This window comes from Nannobrachium achirus, assembly GCF_963921795.1.
Source record: "Nannobrachium achirus genome assembly, chromosome: 1".
NCBI classification, from domain to species: domain Eukaryota; kingdom Metazoa; phylum Chordata; class Actinopteri; order Myctophiformes; family Myctophidae; genus Nannobrachium; species Nannobrachium achirus.
Window position 1 is genome coordinate 78,207,577 of NC_137810.1, and position 10,638 is coordinate 78,218,214.

At 42.4% G+C, this 10,638-nt stretch overlaps 1 long non-coding RNA gene across 1 annotated transcript; it reads left to right on the top strand.

Annotated features, from left to right (window-relative positions):
- Positions 1-283: 283 nt before the first annotated feature.
- LOC308291470 lies at positions 284-1,782 on the top strand. The gene is made up of 3 exons (XR_013962336.1): positions 284-326; positions 528-593; positions 909-1,782. It is a non-coding gene; the product is annotated as an uncharacterized lncRNA (long non-coding RNA).
- Positions 1,783-10,638: the final 8,856 nt, after the last annotated feature.

The following is a 10,638-nucleotide window of genomic DNA, read 5'->3' on the forward strand; positions in this document are numbered from 1 at the left end:
GTTGAAAATGGGGAACATATATACAGTTGGAGGGAGTACAGCTTTGTGTAAACAGAGCTATGTTGCATTGTGACATTTTATATATTATACATACAGGGTATAAAGGGCATTTCACTGTGACAGTAAATGCATGGTAACTATTTACTATATCTGCATTTTATGTATTACATATGAACTTATTGTAAGTCACTCATATTTGCTAATGTCAAAATTGTAAATTGATTTGTTTACATATAAACTATTTGATATTTTCCTGGCTTTAGATGATGGGTCGGATGGAGAGGTGCCGGGGACTCCTTGTGTTCTTAGGTCTATACCGTTTGAAGGTAAGGAGAAAACAAAAACTGATGCATTTTGTATAATTCTATAGCATTTTAGAGTAGATACAGCTATCTGTTTGTTCAATGCTTTTATCATTTACATCATAATGTCATGGACCTGTCTGAGACATGCTGGGTGTGTAAATAATTGATTTCATTTTGTGCACATCATGTTTACTAGTTTATATTTTACTACTGTGATTTCAGAAGAGTCGAGTGCAGCACAGCCTACTTCTTCATTGCCACATCGTGGTCATCCAAGGACAAGGATAGGTAAAGAACACCTTTTTTCTGTAAATCAGACTTAGCACCAGACGCGTTGTGAGCTTGTAGATCGGCTATTTTCAGCACACAACCAAGTGTAAAATCAGTCATTACGATGCCATCAAGGCCTGCCAAAATAGATTTTAGTCGACTAAATCAACTGTAGATTTAGTTACCTAAAATCTTATGATGATCAGTCAACTAAAACTAGACTAAAACTAAAAGACATTTTATTCAAAAGACTACGACTGAAACAAAATCAAAATTTGCTGTCAAAAACAACACTGCTTACTCGTAGTAATTATGTATTTGTATAATTTACAGATCGACCATGGGCTCGTGTACGTGGTAGGTGTAGGGGTGCAGAGTTCAGCAGACCCGGAGGAGCCTGGCTGGAGTGAAACAGAATGGAGCCAAGAGTCCCAAGATCCAGTGGACTACCTGGAACTGATAACACAGGTCCAGATGCAAAGAGTGGTGACAGGATGTTCAAAATACGCCCAGTTCTAGATTATCTCCAAAATCCGTGAACTGTACAAACCAAACCAAGATATTTCCATTGATAGGTACACTTTTATTCAAAGGGCGCCTAAATTTCAAGGTCTACAATCCACAGAAACCAGTGAAATATGGGATAAAATCTTATATTCTCTGTGATTCAGGTACAGGTTACTGTTTCAATATGAAACCCTACTGTGGAGAATCTGTTTCCCTGCTTGAGACGGTTGAATCACACACACACACACAAACACGCACGCACGCACACCCGCACGCACGCACGCACACACGCACACATACACTCTGTAGACATGTAGTGGTTGAGGCCTGTGTAAGTGCAGGTAGGCCACAACCTTTTTCCATTTGCAGTATTACAATTGAGTTCTAGTGTCTAAAATGTTGTTTTATATTTTATTTTCATTTTCATCAATCATTTGTACTGTACTTCAACCTAAAAAGAACCCTGAAAGCAGAAGCAGGATTCAGGCTGAATCTCATGTCACTGTGTCAATGTTCTGCACTGCTCCTTACTACTGCTCTTACTTCTCTTACACACTAAAAGTGTGTAAAAAGCACTTGTTTTTATTTTTTTGAATTTGTTTGTAAACAACCACTGAGCACAGGTGTGATGTTACTGTGTGATTTTACTGCCAACAGTAAAGGATAAAGAGAGATTTCTGCCTGAAAATGTTTCCTTCACAAAAATGCATTTTTCTCAGCTTTATGTTCTCAAAGAGCTGTTTTTTAGTCCATATTCAGCAGCTTCTAGCTAATGAATAGAACATGATAAAGACACGAAATCTTTTTCTGTTGCAAAGTAGACATTCTATTCTTCGTTGCCATATAATTGTTGTCTTTATAGTCAAAGCCAATTTTCTCCAGTAGGCCTTCAAAGATGAGCGACAATTCTCAAATTTAGCTGGCAGTGGATGGAGCTTTTTGTTAAATTCTGTGGCAGTAAGAGAGTTAACTCTGACAGTATACAAATGAAACGGGTCCATTTGGTTTCATTTGTATACTGTCAGAGTTACATACTGTACTTGTAAAGTTCAATTTAGACCTCCCAAAAGGAACCCAGAGAGTCTCGTTTTTTGTCAAGTAACTTGAAAAATAACCATAAAAAACTATGTGAAAAGGAATCGTGATAAAATTGTGAATCGTGATACAGCTTGGGAAAATATCGTGATATTGTATTTTTCCATATCGCCCACCCCTATTAGGCATTTAGCAGACACTCTTAATCCAGAGCGAGTTGCAGTAAGCAAGGTAAACACGTGGTAATACATCATATAGAGACTATGTACTATAATAGTGCAGTGCTATAGTAGCCTGATTTCAGACTCAGCTCACGCTTTAGTCTGAAACTGTGCCCTTTCTGAACGATTTCTGGGGGAAGGACTTGTGAGCGTGCGTGCACGCGCGCGAGTGATCGCGACGCACGGTGATGGCGACACACAGCGTGTGTGTTTGTGTGTGTGTGTCTCTGTCTGTGCCAGTGACTGGCATTAATCTATCATGGTTAAAATGGAGTTAAAAGTTACAATTGGTTTGTAGGTAGGGGGCAAATCTGGGCAAATAGGGGAAAATGAACATGACATATCTAAATAAATACTGAACCAAGCAATTAAACAATTGTCCTGGGTGATATGGTGATAAATATCGTTAAGACGGTACAATGTCTCCACGATCTGCCTTTTCAGAGATACCGTACATATTGTGATACAATGAGGCAGCCTTGTAAAACATCGCGTTGAATTGTTAATACAGAGATTTATTGCAGAATCCATTTAAACCTGTATTGTGGTCTAAATAAGTAGAACTTAAACTTTAAAATGTCAAGGACTCCCCTTACCTCTGACAGTATACAAGTGAAACCAAATGGACCCGTAAGGGTCCATTTGGTTTCATTTGTATACTGTCAGAGTTACACACTTGTAAGGGTCAATATAGTCCCTGGACCCCACTTTGAGGACCACTGGTCTAAATGGTCTGTTACTCCTTTTTTCTTTAGTTTGTGTTACCTTGTAGGTGGTTGTACTGTTAAAGGGGCACTCCACCACTTTTCAACCTATGTTCATATAATTGGTCCTCACTCAAAAGTAGCTTTTTTTTCCCTTTTTTTTTCCCCAGAGGAGGGCTGTGGGCAGGTCAGAAACCCATCGTCTTGTGACATCATCGATTGCCAATCCAGTTTATAGAAACTGCAGGCTTTCTATTCCTGAAAAGTTGCAATTTTAAATTGGAAGCCATTGTTCTCGCGATAATAAAAATCTAAATATGTTTTTCAAAAATATTGATACATTTTCTTTTTTTGGAAAATGGTGATGTCACAAGACGATGGATTCTGAACTTCCCACAGCTCTCCTAGGAGACTTGGACTGAGTAGAACATTTTTTTGATATTTTATCATGAACATTAGTGAGGACCTATTATATGAAGACAGGTTGAAAAGTGGTGAACTACTCCTTTAAAGCCATACTGTGTAAGATGCCCAACTAGTGGTCATTAGCCCTATAGCAAACCGCGGTCGCGTCCGCGTCTTTCGGACGTTTTTCGTACCTTCAGACCCCCGCGTCTGCCTCCACCTCGCTGAGATCTATCTTTTAAGGGGTCCCTTGTTCCTGTGCGTTCAGTAATTCCAGAGATACGGACTCCTTCACCCTGCCTGGTAGGCGAAATTACCTAGAGAAGGGATGGTACAAACGGGCGACAACAAATATGGCTGCCATAGCGACCCCACTTCAAGATGCGCTGTGATTGGCCGGCAGTTGTATAACCCTCGCTGTGATTGGCCGGTAGTGTGATGACGCAATTTTGGCGCGAGATCCGGTCCACGGCAAGGATCTCAGTTTACATACAGAGAAGGCTTTACAGGCTGAAATTCACGGCGCGGATCTTCTAAAACTTTTGTGATTTAATAGTTAGGAGAATTTTAAGATTTGTTTTATAAAAAAAGTTACATAGTACAACTTTAAGTAAAAGTAAAAATAGCCATAAAAACCAACATGAAAAAGAATCATGATGAGATCGTGTATCGTGATACAGCTTGGAAAAGAATATCGTGATGTATTTTTCCATATTGCCCAGCCCTACCCGATTCTACGAATGTCTTCTAAATCCTTATTCTAAATCAGTGGTTCTCAATCTTTTTCATTTCAAGGACCCCCAAAATTACAGTTCTAAAACGGCTAGTTCCATTCCTTGATTCTGATTGGCTGGTTGCCATGGTATACCTGAGACTGTAACCCATACCTTGAATCAGTTTATATCAAAGCCAGGTGCGTTATTTCTTTCCACTGTGCCGTGAGGCTGAACTAGAGAAGCGAGCGTTTGATTTCCTCTCAAATCCTGCCGTGCGGGTGCTTCTAAGCACCGCCCGCATGCATAGGACAGTGACTGAATGGCTCCGGGCGGGGCTTGTAAAGGCAACAAGCGCCCTCTATTCTCCAGGCACCACTCGGCTGTTTAGCTTAGGTTGCTATGCTAGCGTTTTTGATGTGATGTTCACCCCCACATAGCAGCTAAATCTGGATGAAAATAAACATGTGAATGGATCGAATATGGTTCTTAACTTCTTAACATGAGACTGATCTAACACAAGTGTTGTTTCCCCTATTCGTTTGGCAAAAAGAATGACGTGACTTTGTAAACACACACTGGCTTCCGTATAAAGTCCCGTTTGTGGCTGGTAAACGCAAGGACATGTCTCTTCCTGGTGGCGGAGAAGTGTACTTTTTTCTTTAAAAAATGCAATGCTATTTTCATGTTGCAATATTGTGACCGTTTTAGAAAAGCAATAAGCCACGCGAGGCTTGTGGTTACCGGGGGAGTATACACCGGCTGAGAGGGTCGGGAACACTCGGCTGCGCCTCGTGTTTCCCAACGCCTCTCAGCCGGTGTATACTCCCCCGGTAACCACTCGCCTCCTGTGGCTTATTGCTTTAGTATTGGGCTGCGGACCCCCATCTCAAAATATGTTGTTCCAGGGACCCCCAGTTGCAAAGATTTGAGTCACAAAGGTTTGCTTTGAAAAATATATTATAAGATTTGCAAACATTTTCACGATCTTTCAAAAATCTACAAGCTCGCCCAAGTGCAGCGCTGTGAGCGTGTAGATCTGCTATTTTTCAATAGCTAAAGTATAACATAATTCCAGGTCTTAATGGGCTAAACAAGAATTAATGCTTATTCTGCCTCCTCTGATCTTGCACTGTATAAGAGCATAAAACTACCGTAATTGCTGGACTATAAGCCGCAGCTGAATATAAGCCGCACCAGCTAAATTTAGAACAAAAAACAAATATTTACATACAGTATATAAGCCGCACCTGACTATAAGCCGCAGGTGTCCTTCCTGCTTCCTGCTAGAGCACCCCGGGTGGCGGTTAGCTGTAAAAATCTATAAATCCTTGTTAAAGACCATTGTAAAACTAACTTACTGGCCGTTAGCTGTAAAAATCTTTATATAAGCCGCACCGTTGTATAAGCCGCAGGGTTCAACATTTGGGAAAAAAAGCTGTGGCTTATAGTCCGGCAATTACGGTGTCTTAATTGAACATTGAAATTCAGAAATAATAGACCAAAGAACAGAGCATCCAACAAAGCTGTGTACTATGATTTTAACCTGCTTTTTCATTGTGTGTTGTGTGAAGGTTTATAAGTCGGAAGTCCTCTTTGGTTCTAGACTGTTGGTGTGTGAGTTGTTATATATCTGCCACCGTTGCCCCTATCCATGCCACACTTTGCACACACACTCCTTGGCTGCCAAACCTCCACCCCTCATTTCTCACATGGCCCTCTTCTATCGCCACTATGAGGCAGATTTTTGCAAAACACATTTTTCACTGCTCCTACAGATGTTGGCATAAAATCACGCAAAGCGGTACACAGTATCTCTAAAGTCATGTCATCAACATGGATCTGTCCCATTTCCCATATTCCCTCCTGATTGGCTATCATTGTCTTCCAAACTTTGTGTAATTTAGGGAGTCTTACTGGTGATGTGATGGTGTGTGTTTGTCGTTGTTTCAGGCTCCCAAACCAGCAGTCGTCCAGACACTCAATCCGGTGGTTCCTCCTGTGAGAAAACCTGCTTCCCAAGACCCCCCTGCCCCACCCACCATTACTCAGGTCAGCTGGACTGTATCATCAACTTAGATTAAAGGACAACTCCGCCCTAAATCATCCCTAGGCTCATTTCCCTACTTATATTGCTCCAAAAAAGACTGTCCATGGGGTCTATTAGGCAGAAATGCCCCTGTTGTCTAGTTTCCCCAGCAGAACCCAGCAGCTGTCATAACATAGAGTGGAGCCTATAAGCCTATCGCTTTTATGCTATTTGTTGTTGTCAAGTGTTTTTAATTTTCATGAATGTGGTACTAGTAATTACAAACACATCCATGTCATTGTTTTCCCACACAAGCCATCACACTCTGCTAAACAGATGTTATGCTTTCATGTGTTTTGCCAAGTCCTGGAAAAGATACACTGTGATTGGCCAGTACAGTCACTTTGATTGGCATTTGTGCTGAATGCTCACCCCAAAAAATAGGCATGGATGTGTTTGTAATGACAACTATTAACACAAGCACACAACAAATAGTGTAAAAGCGATGGGCTTATAGGCTATAGGTAACTTTTTTATTGACCAGTTATTATGAAGATAACAATTGACAAAAGTAACAAATAATATCATTAAATATCAAAACAATCATTCATTAGTGTGCAGTAAGTGTTAATGGCTAAATATTATGAATAGTACTGTAATAATTTCTTGATCACCTCTTGTCTTGATTGTTTAGACATGACGTCATGGGGCCGCTATGCTCGATAACAATCTTGATAAGCCCACAGCTTATTGATACCGGGTTCTAAATAAATTTGTTATGGAGTTTGTCGCGGGCCCTTGTTTTTCGAGCTCCATCCCTATTCCCTACTAGTCACGATTATCGTGACCGAAATAATAGCAATTTACGATATTATTGCGATAACCACAACATCCCCAAAACTCATTATTCTGGGGCGGAGCGTTTGCCAAAAACAGCAGATCTACAAGATCACAACACGTCGCAACGCGACACATTGTGAGCTTGTAGATCTGCTATGTTTTGGCAAAGAGATTTGGTAAGAGTGGGGAAAAATGACATCAAGTATTCATAGGTCTGTTATTTACAGTACATGTCAGTTTTACCAATCATAGAGGGTTTAAGTGGTACAAGATATGCACTTGGCAAATAAAAGGTGAATTGATCCCAGTGATGTGTAACTTTCTACATTCATGCTTTGAATAAAATAAAAAAGAATTGATAACAACAAAAAAGAAAACACATTGGTTCAGTCTATTGTATTAAATACAGTATGTATCAGGCACGTGCACACAGACATCAAAGGGGGCTTGAGCCCACAAATGCAGTTTTTACTATGGTGAAAGAAAGGCAAATGCCCCCTTTCCATGAACATACCTGAAGGCAGCATTCAAGAGAATTGCCTTGTATTGTTCAAACTCTCCTGAACTTGAATGCAGCATCTTATGTTGAAAGAATTGCTGCGACACATTGTGAGCTTGGAGGTCTGCTATTTTCAATATTTCAACAAAAGGCCCTTTTAGAAATGTTAGCCCCTGCCTCTCTAACCTCTGCACAGCCCTGATATGTACGTTATGTCTTTTTTCCGTGTGTGTGTGTGTGTGTGTGTGTGTGTGTGTGTGTGTGTGTGTGTGTGTGTGTGTGTGTGTGTGTGTGTGTGTGTGTGTGTGTGTGTGTGTGTGTGTGTGTGTGTGTGTGTGTGTGTGTGTGTGTGTGCTCTAGGAGACCCTGGAGAATGTGAAGAAATGCAAGAACTTCCTGGTGACGCTGATCAGACTGGCCTCCAGTGGCTCCCAGTCTGCTGACATAACCAGTAACGTCAAAGGACTGGTTAAGAGTCTGCTGGTAGGTCTCTCCATCAGAGCAGTCGTTTTTCAAAGTGGGTGACGACGGGGCACCCTGGGGTGCCGTGATGGCAGTCCAGGGGTGCCGTGAGATAATTTGATAATATTTGGACACTTGAAACAATATTTAGTATCATTTTAAACTTGAAGTACAAAGTTATTTTCAGTCAGTTCTAACCAGAATGGCTATTACTCAACGTTTTCCTCGCAACATAATCACTAAAAAAAACAGCCGATCTACAAGCACACAACGCCTCGCGTGCTTGTAGATCGGCTGTTTTCACTAGTTTAGTACATTTTGTAGATGATAAATACAAAACGAATGGTTTTGAACATACAAGGTTTCCACCCGACAACGACGATATGCTATAAATATAAGGTGCTGGGAGTGAAAATTATTATGTAAGGGTGCCTCGGATTTAAAAAAAATATTAATTGGGTGCCCTCAGACAAAAAAGTTTGGGAAACCCTGCTCTAGAGCAGTGGTTCTCAACCTGTGGGTCGGGACCCCCAGGGGGGTCCTAGCCTGCTTCCAGACCATAGACCCCGCCCACTCTCAGAGTGGACTCTTTCTCTGGTCTGGAGCTTAGTACAGGAATCGGCTTTTATTTTCGGCTGCTCCAATGAGCGCGGGGGGTGGGGGTGGGTCTAACGAATATCCAATCCGCGCAGCAGTTGAAGCGATTCAAACGAAGTTCACACACACAGGCAGGCTGAGGAAGGCACACACACGCGCGCGCACGCGCTTATTTCACCAAGCTGTTAATGTCGATTACATATTTCTGGTTGCAGTTCTGTCACTGGCACAGACAGAGACACACACACAATCACACACACACTCCGCGACCGTGCGTCGTGTCCACCGTGCGGCGCGATCACTGGGCGGCGCGATCACTCGCGCACGGATGCGCGCGTGCACGCTCGCAAAAAAGTACTTACTTACTTACTTACGCCTTACACCCCTACTGGGGTATAGGCCGTCGACAAGGGACCTCCAGAGTTCACGGTCGCTGGCGTTCCTTTCTATCTGTGACCAGGTGTATCCCAGTCTCTTGGTGTCTGCCTGGAGATCCCGCCGCCAGGTGTTCTTTGGCCGGCCTCGGTTTCTCTTCCCTTGAGGGTTCCAAGTCAGAGCCTGTCTGGTGGTGTTTGACTCTGGCTTGCGCAGTGTGTGCCCGATCCAGCTCCATCTTCTTCGTCCAATTTCGTCTGTTGTTGGGAGTTGTTTCGTTTTTATCCACAGATCGTTGTTACTGATCTTGTCCGGCCAGTGTATATTCAGGATTCTTCTGAGACATTTGTTGATGAAGGTTTGAACTTTATTTATTGTACTCTTTGTGATTCTCCAAGTCTCTGACCCATAAAGCAGGACGGATTTTACGTTGGAGTTGAATATTCTGATTTTGGTTGTTTGATGTATCTCTCTGGAGCGCCAGATGTTCTTGAGCAGTAGGTATGCTGTTCTTGCCTTCCCTATCCTAGCTTTCACATCTGCATCCGTACCGCCCTGGTTGCTGATGATACTCCCCAGGTAGGTGAAGGATTCTACCTCTTCTATCATGGTGTCACCTAGAGAGATTGGTTCGGTACTGGTTGTATTTATCCTCATAGTTTTAGTTTTTCCCTCATGGATGTTAAGTCCTACATGTGAGGAGGTCTCTGCAAGTGTTTTAGTTTTGTCTTGCATCTGATGATGTGTGTGTGAAAGTAGTGCCAGGTCATCTGCAAAATCGAAATCATCGAGCTGTGTCCATAGTGTCCACCTGATTCCATTCTTCCTTTGTGATGTTGTTGTTCTCATAACCCAGTCAATGGCTATTAAAAACAGGAATGGGGATAATAGACAGCCCTGTCTAACCCCTGTCTTGATCTCAAACTGGTTCGTGAGCTGTCCTTCGTGTATGACTCTACAGGTCATTCCAGTATATCTGTTTTTGATGATGTTCACTAGCTTAGTGGGCACTCCATGGTGTCTCAGTAGCTTCCAGGTGGTCTTTCTATGTACACTGTCGAATGCCTTCTCGTAGTCGACAAAGTTGACATAGAGTGGGGAGTTCCACTCTATTGACTGCTCTATGATTATTCGGAGAGTGGCAATCTGGTCGACACATGACCGATTCTTTCTGAATCCTGCTTGCTGGTCTCTTAGTTGTTTGTCAACTGCATCCTTCATTCTTTCCAGTATGACTTTATTTAGCACGTTCCCTGGCACAGAAAGTAGGGGTGATCCCTCTATAATTATTGCAGTTGCCCAGGTCTCCTTTCTTTGGGAGCTTGGTAATAAGGCCCTCTTTCCAGTCTGGAGGTAACATTTCCTCTTCCCAGATTCATTTGAAGAGTGGATGCAGCAGGCTCACGGTGGTATCAACATCTGCCTTTAGGGCTTCTGCCGGGATGTTATCTGGCCCTGCCGCTTTCCCATTTTTCAGCTGTTTTACAGCTTTCCTGATCTCCTCTCTGCTGGGTATGTCACAGCTGATGGGGAGGTCGGTCTGTGCTGGTTGTATATCTGGGGGGTTATCCGGAGGGGGTCTATTAAGCAGTTCTTCAAAGTGTTCGGCCCATCTATGTAGCTGGCCGTCCTTTGTTTTAATGCTGTTTCCTTCTTTATCCCTGACCGGTCTTTGT